This window comes from Catharus ustulatus, chromosome 14 (genome assembly GCF_009819885.2).
Source record: "Catharus ustulatus isolate bCatUst1 chromosome 14, bCatUst1.pri.v2, whole genome shotgun sequence".
In the NCBI taxonomy this organism is placed as follows: Eukaryota; Metazoa; Chordata; class Aves; order Passeriformes; family Turdidae; genus Catharus; species Catharus ustulatus.
The window spans coordinates 16,203,504-16,219,325 of NC_046234.1; the positions used below are offsets into that span (position 1 = coordinate 16,203,504).

Consider the following 15,822-nt stretch of genomic DNA (forward strand, 5'->3'; position numbering starts at 1 on the left):
TTTGTTTTCCTTCTTAAAATCCAAAGTTAGGGGCTAAACCAGGCATTTCTATCTCAAGTTTCATCCTTATGGAATTAAAATCTTCTTTTCTCCCTGATTTACCCTTCCAGCCTTGCCCTCCCAATCCTGCAGCACAGGATATTTCTACAGAAACACAACTCCTCACAGCTGAGAACAAAGTTTTACCAAAATCTTCAATACATTGCCACCATTTAAAATGCAATTTATTGCCTGAAAACCAAAAGTAGAGGCAGTGTCGTGTTCATCCATATTTCTCTTGGTCACCTCCACTTTTAATAATTCATCCTCTCCATTGTTACATTTTACAGCTCTTTGGGAGTATTAATTAGCATGGGGAGCTAAATTGACTTAAATTCTTGCTGCCTTAAAACTGAGTGGGGAATTCATTCCTCCCTTGTTCTCCCTCTTCTCCCATGTTACTTAAAAATCAAAATAATTATTTCTGGTGTTTGTTGCTTGAGGTTTTCCAGGATGGGGAGTGCCCCAGGCTGGCATTGGGTCACCAGCAACAGCTGGTACAAACTGATGGTCAAGAGAACAAAATCTGCAAAAAATGCCAACGAATTTAGAGGGAAGAACAAATCTGAGGGGTGATTTGGTGGGGAACAAACCAGAACAGAAAATTGGTGTCCTACAAAACCAGCAGTGCAAGGGATCTGAAGGAAAGGAGCTAGGCCACTGCTCTTTATTTTTTGTCTTTATTGGGGTTTTTGGTGCTAATGGTGGTTTTGGGGGTTTTTCTTTACTTTATTCTGATTGTTTTATTTCATGGCTTGGCTTAACATACTTTCTCCAAAAACCATTGACCAGGATAAAAGAAACCTTGATTGCCAGCCATTTCTCCACCAAAGAGAGCAGGACACAGCTCCTCCCATGGGGCAGGAGCTTTGAGCCCTGTAATTTCCAGCATTTCTATCCTTATAAAACCTTCATCTTCCACATTATCAAGCTCTTCCTACTCACAGATCCCAAAAAGGTGGCTGTGTCAAACACCCAGCCTGGAGTTCAAGGCCTTTATGTGTGAGGAGACATTTTAGTACATAACAACAACACAAAATCTTTATCAAAGATTGTCAGAGGGCTGGAATTACCAGTGGCTATCAGTCAATAATTGTTGGAGTAAGTGATGGATAAGGGATAACCCTTCCCAAGCAATTCTGCTGTGGGAATGAGAAAAGCAGCTGGAAGGAATTCATAACTAGAACCTCGCAGAGCTCAGAGAAATGTGATGTATAAACAGATTATTATTTCCTGTGGATATTGATGATAAATGAACTGGATTTGCTATGTCTGGGAAATATCACCACCCTCCAAGCCACCTCAGCTCCCTGTGGCTGAAGGCAAAAACCTCTCCTGCAACTTATGAGAACTCAAAAAAAAAAAATAAAGCACTGAATATCTGGGTCGTTAGAAATACAAAAGTTGCACATTCCTCTTGCACATTTTTCATTTAATTAGTATTTCCTGCGGGCTTTCAGTGTAATGAGTCATTGATTATTGCAAGGAGTGCTTTGTAGGGTAAATTAATTCATTTAAGAGAAACAGTAAGAAGTGTTAAGTAGCTGGATAAATAAATAAAAGGCAAAGTGTTTTGGTCATTTGGTTGCAAGTCAGGCCCAGGGGACCCCCATTTCTCTAAATCAGCTGCTCAGTGCTCACAGCAGTACCTGCCCTCCCCTTTCTTTATCTTTACCTGTACCTACAGCTTTTATAAAATATGAAAAATCCCTACAGATAAAGCAAAAATAAAGAAAACTCAATTCCTCTGCTGAAAATCAGATTACCAACCTGATAGCTAATGAGAAAATATTTGCAAAAAAATTGAGTTTTCACCTAATTTAGAGAAAACTTCTATTTGCTGCATTCATTTCAAGAATTAAACAGAATTTCTGAAAAGAAAATAAAGCAGAAAGAGTACATTAACATTTAAGGTCAAAAAGTGAAAAAGGTGATGTTTGGGAGAATTTCTTGTACCTGTGGCATTAATCTTAAAACATGGACATGGGACAGGACTAAGGCTATGTAAGGAATGCATTATCTGACTTTTCACAGGGCTTCCAAAAAGACATTCTGAGGAAAAAGTCATCGAAAGGAGAAACCTCTTCAATGCAAACAAAGCTGGAAAAGGAGGAATTTTCCTCCTTGGGACATCTCTGCATTTTCTTAGTTGAAGCTCTATTGGTATTTATCAATATATTTATGCAGGATGTGATTCACCAACCCAGTCAGTAAATTTTGAGAATTCCACAGAGGGGAAATAAAGAAAGAATATAATTCCTCATGACCTTACCTCGAGCCCATTCCCACCATGAAGGAGCCAGGATCACAGAAGATTTGGCACCACTAGAATATGGGTTATAGTTTGTGAGGATCCCAAACTCCCTGCAGTGCTAAACTCCATAAATCCAGGGCAGATGTTGCCTCGTATTTGGACTGAACACAGAGCTACAACATCCACACACATCGTGGTTCCTTTGGTGGTTTTTATTGTTAAGAGGGGTTCCCAATGTGCTGGGAGAAAACTTCTTTCCTTTGGTCTCATTTTGTCTTTACAAAATTTGCCTTTTGCTGCCTCCAGTCTTGGAAACTGAATTTTAGGTGCTGGTCAGAAAATCTTCATGAACAACCAAGCACAGAAAGGTAACAACCACCTCAGTTTCCAAATATTTCCTCAATTCACACCATGAAGAAATAGAGAGAGAAAAAAATACCTTTATACAGGAAATTATTCACAGAAATCACAATCTAAGCAGGGGAAATGCTAAATTTGAGAAGTAAATTAGTCATTTATAATATGCACTCAGATCTAGACTGAGATGTGCTATTAACTCATTTTAAGCTGCAAAACTCTGGGGACAAAAGCCACATTTTCCATGTTGGGGCTTGCAGAGTCAAATTTAAACCCATTAATGGTACTCACCAAGCGCCAGTGGCCTCATTGAGCAAGGCAGAGCAAATTCCATTTATCCAAGGTTCTTCTTCCAGTAAGGAACAGTTATCAGCCTACATAAAACCTGAATTAAAAACCTGAATTTAAAATAGGGTGTGTAAAAAGTAGCCAGGAGCCCTTCCCTCCCTGGAGATCCCAGTTTTCCCAACAAACAGGCGGATTGTGAGGAGCCATTGTGTATTATTTTCTGCTGGTAAATGACTTGGTTCCTGTGTCTGCAGCACTGCAGGGGACACTCCAGCTTGGGGACAGATCTCCAGCTGGGCTGTCCAGCTCAGAGCCTCTCCCAGGGAGCTCAGGGAGTTCCATTCCTTGGCACCAAAAGGATGGGAAGGAAAGGAGCCTCTCCAACATCAGCAGGCAGGTGAGTAGGAATGCGTTTATAGATGTGGATTTTGGGGTGGTTTCAATGACAGAAATTTATTTACTGGGAACTCATGAATCTCAGAGGAATACAAAGGTGGGGAGGTCCTGGCACAGGCTGTCCAGGGGAATTGTGGCTGCCCCATCCCTGGGAGTGCTCAAACCCCATCTGGATGGGATTGGGAACAGCCTGACCTGGTGGGAGGTCGCTGTCCACAGCAGCAGGGCTGGAGTGAGGTGATCTTTGAGGTCCCTTTTAACCCAAACCCTTGTGTGATTCTAGGATTGAGATTTTTCACCTGGGACTGATGATGCTGATGTTGAAATGGCTGCTAACATCAGAGGCTTTTTTTTTTCCCCAGGTGTGTTTGATTACTCAAAATAGCACAGAATCATGCAATGGTTTGGGTTGGAGGGGACCTTAAGGATCACCTAATACCAGTATGCCGTGAGAATGTTCACAAAAAGAGATGTATCCTGCCCTATTATTATCTTTGTAAAATATTTTTTATTTTCTAGAAATTGCATATGTTGATCCTCACAATGCCTTACAAATAATGCATTTATCCATCATTTAAAGCGTACATTATAATTTATAGGTTAGTTATTTTATTTTGGTGTCAATCAAAGTGGGAAGCTGTATGAAAGAGCTTAGATTAGGAGAAGGAGATTTTTTCATGGTAAGCTTTAATAAACTAACGATGACATTATAAGAGCTATCAAATAAAAACCTGCCATCTAATAAGCAGCTTGTTCCTGTTTATTTAAATGTTCCACTTTGTGCTTGTTTGTAAAAATTTAATCATTACAGCAAAGTTCAACTTGTGGGGATAGGTGAGGCTGCTTTGGCAGCACTGAGCAGTGAAAAGGGGGTTGGAGATTTCAGCCCTTTTTATTGCAGAATAAAATCTCCTTCTGGAGATGAACAGGAGGTTTTGCCCAAATAACTCCTGTATTAGGCAGGGTGAGGATTATCCCTGTGCTAGCACAGCCCTGTGCAACCTGACCTTGAATGTTTCCAGGGATGGGGCATCCACACCTCCCTGGGCAGCCTGTGCCAGTGTTTTGTAAAGGAATTTCCTCCTGAATCTGTCCTGCCCTTACTCCACCAGGCTCCAGTGGCTCCCAGGGATGGTCCTGCTGGGCAGCCACCTGCTCCCTTGCATTCCACAGACTAAAATGCATTCAGAATTTATTCATCAAAGTTATTCTTGAGGAACCAGCTCTCCCAACACCCTGAACCCCAGAACATCCCCATGTTCTCTGATTTCTCTGATGCCAGGGGAGCACACTCATCCTGGCTGCTCCTCTGCAGTGTTTCCCAGCAGGGACAAAGCAGGATGCCCTGACTCCTGGGGGCTGCTCAAACACTCTGTGCCTGCAGCCTTTGCCACTGGGGTTAAACCCTGACACTCCTTTGCACATGGCAGAGCTCTGCCAGCTGCTGATAAATGACATTTCAGGGCAGGCCATGTTCAGTCAGGGATATTTGGGCTTGTTACACCCTCTCCTGCTGTGGCCCAGCCAACCATGGCCATGTGGAGTGGTGGGAGCCCCGCTGGCCACACGTGCTGCTGGCCTTGGGTCAGCTTTGGCAGCAGCCCTGCCCAGAGCCCCTCCATCAATCACACACTGACCTCGTGTCTCCGGCCATCTGGAGGCTCCCAGCCCAGATGGGAATGGGACCATGAGCATGGATCTCACACCTCGTGGCACTGTGGTGCTGGGCAGAGGCAGCACAGGATGCTGAATGTTCTCTGTGGGAATGGATGTTCTCCAAGGGAATGGGATGTTTGCTGTGGGAATGGGATGTTCTCCTCGGTAATGGGATGTTCTCCAAGGGAATGGGATGTTCTCTGTAGGAATGGGAGGTTCTCCAAGGGAATGGGGTGTTCTCCATAGGAATGGGATGTTCTCCATGGTAATGGAATGTTCTCCATAGGAATGGGAAGTTCTCCGAGCGAATGGGTTGTTCTCCAAGAGAATGGGATGTTCTCTAAGGCAATGAAGTGTTTTCCACAGGAGTGGGATGTTCTCCATAGGAATAGGGTGTTCTCCTTGGTAATGGGATGTTCTCCACAGGAATGGGATGTTCTTCATAAGAATGAGATGTTTTCCATAGGAATGGAATGTTCTCCATGGGAATGGGATGTTCTCTGTGGGAATGGGGTGTTCTCCATGGGAATGGGGTGTTCTCCATAGGAATGAGATGTTCTCCATGGGAATGGGATGTTCTCCTTTCTAATGGGAAGTTCTCCATAAGAATGGGAAGTTCTCCATAAGAATGGGATGTTCTCCATGGGAATGAGATGTTCTCCATGGGAATTTTCCTATCTAGAGCAAACTGCTGTGTCTGGTGGTGTTGTTTTCCTGCAGAAAGGAGCAGGTTACCCTGTGTCATTTGGAAATACCATTTGCCTTCTTCCCTCCAGATGGAAACTCTTTGGTTTCTGCTATCACCAAACACACAACTAAATCAAGATATGATCTGCTAACATATTCAAAATGATGTTTGGCCTGAATAATTTTTTTTAGCTTCAAACATCAATTTAATTTCATAATGAATACATGCTTCATCTCATAACATTTCATTTTTTCATACATTTAGCAAAATTGCTTAACTGATACATTTTTTTTCCCAAACAGCTTTATTCCTACACTAAAGACATGCAAATCAAAAACTTGCACTCTTATATAATGTGCAGAATTCCCTACTGTTGGTTCAATTGCTAAATTCTAAAATAGCCATAATAACTATTTTTTTAACGATATTAATTTGGTAACCTTATTCCTTTTTTAAGGAAAAGCACATTAAGATACACAAGCAGAATTTTGCAGGTCTCGAAATGATTTGCATTTTTTTTGGTTTGGGGAGCCTCCCCAGCACCCACCACGTGCTCCACATCCCAGGAGCATTATCAGGAACACTGGTGAGGCACATCCAGCCTCCCTTCCTAAGCCTAATGCCCTCTGCAATTCTTGTCTGAGCAGTTGTTAGCTGAAGACAAGACGACTTATTTCCATTCATTCCCTGCATAATCCACCTTATGAATTTCCACTTCACCTACCCGCACAGCCAAGGAGCCAGAAATACAAAATATTTCCTACTGTGTTTTAAACCCACATCCTCCTGGATACACGATAAGAGCTTAATAGCTTTGACACTGCACTGTTTTCATATTCATGCCTAAGTTATGGATACAGCAACAGATCAGCACTTCTTTGTGCTTGGCATTGGCTCTGCTTCGCTGCCTTAAACTGTCTGAGTCAAGGCCACGTTTTAATGCCATAGAGCTCTATTCAAATACCAGTATGACCACATTTTAAAAGCCACCCTGTACCACTTCATTGCCGCAGATGTCCTTTACATCTGGCAAGGGCCGTTTCTCTGCGTGTCAACAGTAATTCAGTTTAACAGCTGTCTCTTTTGACAAGCTTAGTGTCAGACTCTAAAATGACAGGGTGACAGTTTTCCTTTTCTTTAACAGAACATAGTGAAAATTAACTGTTTGAATGCAGGAGCACCAAACGCCTCCCGAATGCAGTTTGGAGTCAAGGGAATAGGACTGGGAATTGTTGGTATTAACAACCTGAACTGGAAACCTGAAGGGCCTTAAAAATCCCAGCACTGCCCCTGGAACTGAGATTTTTACCTGAAATCAAAGTGTGCAGCACCCAGAAAATCTTAAATTGAGTTGGAGTAGATGTTGGAGGGAAACCCTGGGAATTTGCACACTGGCATGATGAGTGACTTTCCTGAATTGCAGGAAGACACAGGACAATATTCCATGTATTTAGTTAAAGTGCTTCTTAACACAGCAACTAAAGTTACCCCATGTCTCAGCTTTCCAACATCACTCCATCCACAAATTTCAGGCCTCCAAATACACCTCAGCATAATTTCTGTAGGACTACAATATGCCTGGAATAATACTGTACACCTTCACGACTGAAACCTTTAACAGCAAAACCAGCTTGTGGACAGTAACAAAGTGCCACCATGATTTATGAACCACCAATAAATGCTACCAAGACACCTCTTTAATCTGGTGCAAGAGTGAGCTTTATGAGGCTGCTTGTATTTGGTTCACATAAAAGTGAATTTAAAAACTATAAAGCTTACACTATGTGTATTTAAACCATTTACTAATGGCAGCTGTGCACTGGGTCACCTCCCTGGGTCTCTGCTCTCCAGGGCTGAGCAGTGAGGATGGAAGATGCCTCCCTAATTCAGTTCTTGGCCAACATCAAAGCTGGCTGCAGAGACACTTGATTCCACCTCACACAATTTGTTTTAAAGATTTTCTGTTGTTTATTCCTGGGTAAGCAAGTACAGCTAAAGCATAACAGAATAACCATCAAAAACCCAACAGGTTGACAGGATGGAAAACCAAGCATAATACTGAAGCTCCTTTAGTAATTACTTTTGTTTGCTTAATGTTGTCATAAGGAAGAATTTTTTTTCCAAGGTGGCAGAACACTGGCACAGCATGCTCAGAGAGGTGGAAGGCTCCCCATCCTGGGAAACATTCAAGCTTATCTTGGACAGGGCTCTAAGCAACCTGGTCCAGCTGAAGATGTCCCTGCTGACAGGGGGTTGGACATTTAGGGGTCCCTTCCAGCCCAAACCATTCTCTGATTCAATGAAAAATATTTGTATGTAATACCGTGATCACAACATGTGGCCACCTCATTATATTTAGAATAATTCTCACTCAAATATCTACGAATACCTCTAAAAGCCATGTTCATTTTTATCAGCTGGAATGGAGATTTCCCATTTCTCAGTCTCCTAATACAGCCCAGCTCTTCCTCTTTTATTCAGCCCTTTTAAACACAATTGGTCACGACCTGCAGAAGTCCCTGAGTGTCCACCACTCTGTATCCAGGTCTATTCTACAGAAAACCTTGTCCCTGTGCTGCAGGGGCTGGGACAGAGATGCTGACAGTGCCACCTCCCTCCCCACTCCTTCCTCACCCCCACGCCCCATGTGCTCATTTCATATCCTGGGAATTCATGCTTTCATAGCCAGAGGTGAGTCTCTGCAAAGGGATCGCGTTGCTGGGGTTTTATTAATATATCATGAAGCTCAGTTAGCTGCAAACACATATTTTTAGCACAACATCAGCCCCACGGGACGTGCAGGTCGCTGCCTTTGGAGGGGTGGGCTGTTATTAGTATTGCACTCAGAGCTCAGCCACACAAAACACAGAGAATCACTTTAAACACTTCATCCCCCTAAAACCTCTCACATGCCTGGAACACTAATAATTCTATAACTTAAGCTGAACAGAGTACTATTCAGCTGTAAATTTTATGGCTACCCTCTCCACCTCTTATGAAGTGTGAAAAGAGGCTTCATATCTGTCAGTCTTTGCTCAGAAATGACTTTCGCTGATTACTTAAACTTTCATTAAATAAGCTTTCCACAAGCTGTAAAAACAGAACACAGTAGGGAAAAAATTGGCTCTCTTTTAAAAGTGCTGTAAAGTCTCTTTTTGAATGAGTAATTAGAAATGTGTAAACTCATTTATGGATATGTGAGAAGCACACGCAAAAAATCTGACATTCCATGCAAGTATTTCTGTGTGCTATCAAATTTCATTGTATTTCACAGAGACCCAAACTATACAGACCCAAAATACACATACATTAGTGGACACGGGTTATTTGCCAAGGAGGAATTTACATACAGTACAAGTAAAACATCCTAATTTAAATCTATGACAATGGATACTCACATTCTTAAAGAGAAATCACAGCTGTTTGTCTTTCCTCTCATATTTATACAGATTGCAAAGCTGTTGACAGAGCACGATTTGAGCTGGGCCTTTCCAACTGCTTACTGTTATTTTTATTGCCATTGTCAGCTATCTTTTCCATATCAGGATTAAGCTTAGATGAAGGGGTTCTGATATCCCAGACCCACAGGAACACCCAGGTCAGGCAGGGAGTGGCAGTGACAGATCCCAGCTCCCACTGCTGGTCCTCAACCTCTTAAAAACCTTTTAAGTTAAACCAAGCTTCCATCTTCCTTTCCCACACAAGCAGATGCTCTGCAGCCCCATTACGCCTTCATTTTTTAGGGCTCTTCCCCTCCCTTAAAACTCATTATTTGTGCTGAAAACTTGCTTTGCCTCCGAGCCTCACGCTCAGCTCCGCAGCAGGGGGTGAGCATCTCATCTCATCTCATCAGAAGGGACACAAAGGCAGGGATGAGGGGAGATGGGTGGTGCCCCTGTGTGATTTCCCACCTCCCTGGGAGAGGGGACAGGGCATCTGGGGGCCAGGGAGCTGGAAAGCATCCCACCTCCAGGCTGGTGGGATGTTTGCTGGGGGATGTCCCGCTGGGCACTCGCACTGCGCTCTATAAATAGTAATGTCTTCCATGCTCCCCTCGACGGAGAAATCTGCAGGAGGGGAAATCGTCTCAAATCTGTGTCATTTTCCAGGCAAACAGAGCCAGCCTCATTCCCTCCTCGGCAGGGAAGCTGGAGAGAGGGGGTGCTCACCCCCAGCCTGTGGAGATGGGGAAAGCATAGCCCAGCTGGTGACTCTGGCAGAGAAGAGCTGCCCCATCACCCACTCCCAACCCTTCCATCCCAGCTTGTCCCACAGGTATTTTCCTTCCTCTCCATGAGCAAACCCAACCCCTCTCCCAGGAAGGTGATGGTCACTGTGAAAGGTTTAGGGGGTGGCATTAACTGCTCCCCAAAACACTGCCAGGTGCTGCTCCCCCTCTGAATCCCACGGATTTCCAGCATGGAAATGGTGCAGAGGAGAGCAAGGAGCGCTGCGAAGATATCAGTAAAATACCTCTCCCAGTAAAGATACCAGGATTGTTATTATTATTTTGATCCCCCAGAGAGTGATCTGTACCCCACCTGCAAAGCCCAATAATCCTGTTGGTTTATGAGGATTGTTCCTGTTTCCAGCACTGCTCTGTGCCAGTTCCCTGGCAAAGCATCCCCAGGCCCACCTTGGTGCCAAGTCTGTTATAAAACCAACCACGGTGCAAATGTTTTCAAGGAGAAGAACAAAAGTGTGAGAAAGGAAAAGGCTTCACACATCTTTAGCATGGAGAATGTATTTAGTGCTCCCAGAACCTATTAGATGGGGCGATCCAGGCAATTTATTGTTTTGTCAATACCTTTTATTTTGATTTAATAACTTACAAACCCCACGGTCTATCTGTAGAGCAGCCTCAACTTTCTTTACACAACCCCACTTAACTTCCAAACACTTTAACTTTCAGGTCAAATCTCTGTCATATTGATAAATGGGTCTATTTAAATGTTTATCACCAAAGAATTCTCCCTGGTGTGTTTTTCACTATCAGATTTCACGCCCAAAATAACAGGATACTTATTATTTTTTGTTATCCACCACACACACGAGAAGAGTCACTGCAGAAAGCCCAGATGTGCTGGGGAAACAGCTGTAATTTGTCTGCAATAATCTCGTTCCTACAGACATTTCATACGGAGGGTGGTACAATATTTGCTAGAATACCATGTAAAAAAAAATGGTGGAGGGGGAAAGCCCAGTATGGGACATTTACACTAAATTCAGTCTGTCCTGTGCTAGCAAATAAACAGCTCAGAGTATTTTACTCTCCCAAGGCATTTCTGTGCCTGATGTGGAGGCCCTGGGCAAAGTTTAATCTGATTTGGCCATTGCTTCATTAAGCAAACGAAGAAAAACTGCTACAAAGTCAACAAGTTTTTAAATATTATTAGAAATAATCAGCTGGTTTTCCTGCCAATAATCAGGACCAAAACTCCAATCCTTATAGCCCTAAGTAGGCTATGGATGTGTTTAACCTCTCCTTTAAATGGTATTAAAAGCTGAATTCTGTGGCTACTGTAAAGATAATAAAAACAGATAGTGCAGGAATAGAGAAGTGTTTAATGACAAGTCACAAAGAGTTCTTCTGAAAGGAAAGCAAGAGCAAGAAAGGTTAAATAAACAGAAACCACAGTGCCTCCCATCTTTCTTACATTACCTTTCAAGAACTCCAAGGGAAAATTTCCACTAGCCATGATTTGATTTCCCAGATCTGTGCATTAAATATTTACTCCTAACTATAAACTTATAGGAGACACAAACAAAAACTAATTTGCATTATTAATGATGCAAGAAATGTGATGCTTAGTCCCCTAAGATTCATAATAAAGCAGGAAATGTTAGAGATTTACTTTCTTTTTCATTTTAAAAGGCAAGTTAAAACGATAAAACTTATTTAATTAACAGAGAGTCTATTTATGAATTAGTTGTTTCTGCCAGCAAGAATGTTTTTAAAAAAAAAAACTGTCTGAAATGAGGCTGAGACTACAAAGAGTCCATTTTCAGCTTGGGAGTCTCAAGGGAAAAATCAAAGGGTTTCTTTCTTTCAACAGTTTGGGTGAGATGATATTTTGAGATGTTGACAGCTGCCAAACTGCAGAACCAGTGAAGAACTACCAAATTGAAGTCGTTTTTATCTTTTTGAATTTTCCTCAATATTCAGCTGAACTTCCTTTAACAGCTCATGGTTGAAATCTCTGCCTGGTTAAAGGGGTTTTTTTCTTTAGTGCTCGTGTCGACTGCTCTGGGATAAACATGAACTCTCTCTTTTCTAAAATCAACCATAAATAATAGAGAACCATTATTATTACTTCTAGTAGTGTTTCTCTTTTAGTAATGCATTAATTGGCATCCTTTTCTCCTTTATGTGCCCAGTGTGGAACCAAATTTCAGTGGTTCATCATCTTTATCATCTCTATCCCACTGAATTTTCTCACTCTGTTTACTTATGAACAAAACAGAACTAACAGTCCTTAATAAACAGGGCAGAATTAAAAGTCAACATTTAAAACTTGTTTTCTCCTTTTTCTGACAGAAGCTGTTTGTAAAATTCAAGTCAGCCTTTAGTTAACACAATAATAGTCATAATTATAATAACAATAGTTAATAATAATAACAATAAACCATGCTTTCCATGTGGCTCAGAGTGGTTTTTCCATTTTCCTGCTAATTCCACTGTTAAAACCACCCCTCCTTTTCCAACCCTTTCATTTGTGCCAGCCCCATGACCAACCTTGTGGTGGTTTCTCCTCTGCCTCAGACACCTGCCCCATGTTTCCTCTTCCCCCAGATAATCAATCTGTGCTTGTTTGTCTTCAATATTCATTGACCAAACCAAACTGGAGCAAACTCCTTCCTCTCATTGTTCAAGGTTCCAGCCTCTGCTTCAGCTTCCTCACCTGCTTCTGTCACATCTGTGTCCTGAAGAAAACACTTTCATCTTCCTCCAAGCCACCATTCCTTTCTAAACCTGTCCTTTAAGGTCTGTCTGTCCCAGGTGTCCCTGTCCCCTGTCACCTCCTGGGCACAGGACTCAGGTGGCCCCACCTCATTTTGGTTTGTTCCCACCAAAGCCAGCTCAGGCAACCCCAGCCCGAGCAGGGAGCAGCTCCAGAGTGGTTCCAGGAGGGGCAGGGCAGAGCCTCTGGCACTGCTCTAGCACACCCAATTCTGATCCATTTTGTCTTTACAGCGCCCAGCATGAATGAGCATCATTGGTGCCTGATCCCCACTCAGACACAGAGGAATTTCTGGAATCCTGCAGCCAACCAAGCACTGCTCTGCCTCCTGAGATCGGACACAAATGTTATTTGGAAATAGCAAGAGTGACTTCTGCTGGCACCAACGCCTCAGAATTTGGATTAACTGCACTTTGGGTCATTTTCTTATAAGGAAAAAAAAACCCCTTGATATTTAATTTAAAAATGTTTCAAGAATAGACGTTCAGGTATTGATCACTGCAGGCATCAGATTGCTTTTAAAAAGAGGTTTTTATGAATTATCATAAGAGCCTAATGTCCAGCAAAGGTAGTGGTGTGAGAATTACATCCCCAGCTGTACCACAGACCTGTTTCCATCAATGACCTAAGGACTCATTTAAAGTTACATGAGGAATTAAAATGGATTTCTATTTTTTTTCTACATTTTTTAGTGCAAAAAGCAGCGCATAACTTTTTTGGAAGAGCTCCTGTCAACACTAAAGAAAAACATTCTCCCCTTTCCAGGAGACCTTCCCACACCACTGTGCTCCTAAACTGGTGAGACACAACACACAAAGTCTTCCTTAACTCTGAAAATAAGAAAAGTATAAATACAAGTATTATTAATCCTGTGCTTTTAAGATTAATAAACCACATGAAGCCTCTCCAAATGGTGCCTCTAACTCAATAAACACAGCCCACACAAGCCAGGTGAGTGTCCAAGGGTGAACCCAGCCTTGCGCTCTGCACTCATTAATTAATTTTGTTCATAACCTCAGAGGATGACACTTCTTTAGCAGACTTGAAGCAGGGCAGTGCCTGCATCTCCCCAGGGCCAGGAGAGGCTCCCCATGGCCAGCAGCAGGACAGATCACCACTGGATCCCATCATTCCACAACCACAGGAATCCAAGTTTTGTTCGCCAACCCTTCACCCTCCCATCCTGCTCTGGACATTTCCATTTGAAATCAGGATCTGTCACTCCCCAAAACCAAGTATTTTTCTTTTCTGTCTGAACCTGAATGAAAAAAAATCCTGAATCCCCAGGTGCCTGACATCAAAGTGGCATAGAAGGAGCTCCTGGGATGGTGTTGTGGCATTAATGCTGCTCTGGAAAGGGAGAGCAGATGGGCAGCGAGGAAGCAAATCCTGTTGAAATATGATTAAGTGACACTGAAGATAAGGAAAACCATGAAAACTAAAGGGCAGGTAAAGAGATTTTAAGTGCAATATAAAAGGGGATTTGTGGCACATGTAATTCTACCTTTAAATGTTTATTAAACATAGATTTGGGGTTTTCACCTCTCATTTATAGCTACAGATCATTTTGTTTCTCTCTGTGCTGTCTACAGGGATTAGCCAAAGCTGAAGGTTCTTGGTGCTTTTGTATCTACTGGATGTCTGTTTTATTCTCCCTCGAAAAATACATTTCCAATTACAGATGAAAACAGGAGGCAGAAAGAGAAGAATAAAGTATCTCCAACATTCCCAGAAAAAAAGCCCATGATTTCATGGAAGACGATGGTTTCACTTCAACCATGCCCCAAATCAAGATTTATCCAACTCCATCTTTGACCAGGCAAATCTGCTTTCTGATCATCTCATTTCTTACCTGTTGTGTGCCAAATTGATAGAGAGCACTGATTTGTTTCTATTTGGCCAAACCTATGTATTTTCCTGTACTTTCCCACAATCATAAATCCAATGGGCTCGTTCAATGCCCTCTCTGAGCTGTGCTCTTGGTCTGCTCCAGCACAAACTCAGGATGAAGAGGGACAGGGAAACGGAGGTGAGTGCAGACCCAGCACTTGGGAAGAGGAGACCTCACCAACCCTGCCAAACCTACACTGCACTGAGACAAATATGCACCATTCCCTGCATATAAAATCTGCATTTCTTTTTTATTTGCATTGGAAATCCTGGCTCAGGCCTGTGGCTGGGGTTGGAGTGGGATGTGCTCATCTCGTATTGCTTGCGGTCGGTTAGAAAAATCACATAATCCACCGCAGGTTTAAAACACAATTTAAATCTGCCAAGTCTCATAACTTCCAAGAAGGAAAATTTACCATAAAAAAAAAATGGTTTCCACTTACTTGATTTTATATTCAGATCTCTGGCACACGGGCCTGCCACCAAAGAAGCCTTTTATGCAAGCACATAATCAACGGAAGCCTTCATTTTCACTGCGGTTGGATTTAATGTGATAATGAATATTCCAGCGTCAGCTCTGGGTAAATGGATGGGGTTTCACCTCAGATTCCCTCCTTTCAATATCTCAGGCAGGCACACGCTTGCTGAGTGGTAAATAATTTAGCAGCACCAGCAGAAGGACACCTGAGCTGCGTTCCCAAGGCGGGCGGATGCGCCTCGCTCACGTCCTGCCCCGTGTTCCTGCTCTTGTAAACAGCAGCCGTGGAAAAGCTTTATTACCTATTTATATCTGGCCCTTGCAAAGGAGAACTCTTGGAAAAATGCATGGCTTCAGCCAGTTGCCTGTGGAAAAACGTCCCTTGGGTGGCCCATGGGCACCCAGGAAGGTCCGTGGGTCCAGCACAGTTCTGGGCAGGGAGGTTTGGTGGTGAATCCCAGACCAGTGCCAGAGCTGCGAGGAATGAACATTCCCTAATTAGCAGCATTTATTTTTATTGTCATTTGCAGCGCTACAGCTGATATTTCACATTCATCTGAGAGTCTCTCTGCAGTTTGCAAACATTTGCCCACCCCATACCAGGCAAATTCTTTCATGCTCATTTCCCAGACGTGGAATGTGGTGAAATTAATGTTACTGTGAAACCCTTCCCTTCCAGATTCCCCTGTTTGTCCCCAGATTTAACCCTTATTACCCAGCCAGGCCTGGGGGAGCACCTTTCCAACATAATTGTTAGGGATCTGCTCTTTCTTTAGGCTTCTCACCTATTTCCCAGTCATTGGCTGATGTTTTT

The 15,822-nt window shown here is 42.8% G+C and overlaps 1 long non-coding RNA gene across 12 annotated transcripts in view; it reads right to left on the minus strand.

Moving 5' to 3' along the window:
• The window catches only part of LOC117002791, an 85,780-nt gene that overhangs the window by 12,840 nt on the left and 57,118 nt on the right, over nt 1-15,822 (minus strand). For 2 of the 12 annotated variants that reach the window (XR_004419402.1, XR_004419396.1), the window contains exon 5: nt 2,942-3,035. The exons of 9 other annotated variants lie outside the window; for them this stretch is intronic. This is a non-coding gene — a long non-coding RNA (uncharacterized LOC117002791). Of the gene's footprint in view, nt 1-2,941; nt 3,036-9,645; nt 9,746-15,822 lie in introns of all 12 variants that reach the window. One more of the 12 variants, XR_004419398.1, reaches the window with a different exon arrangement.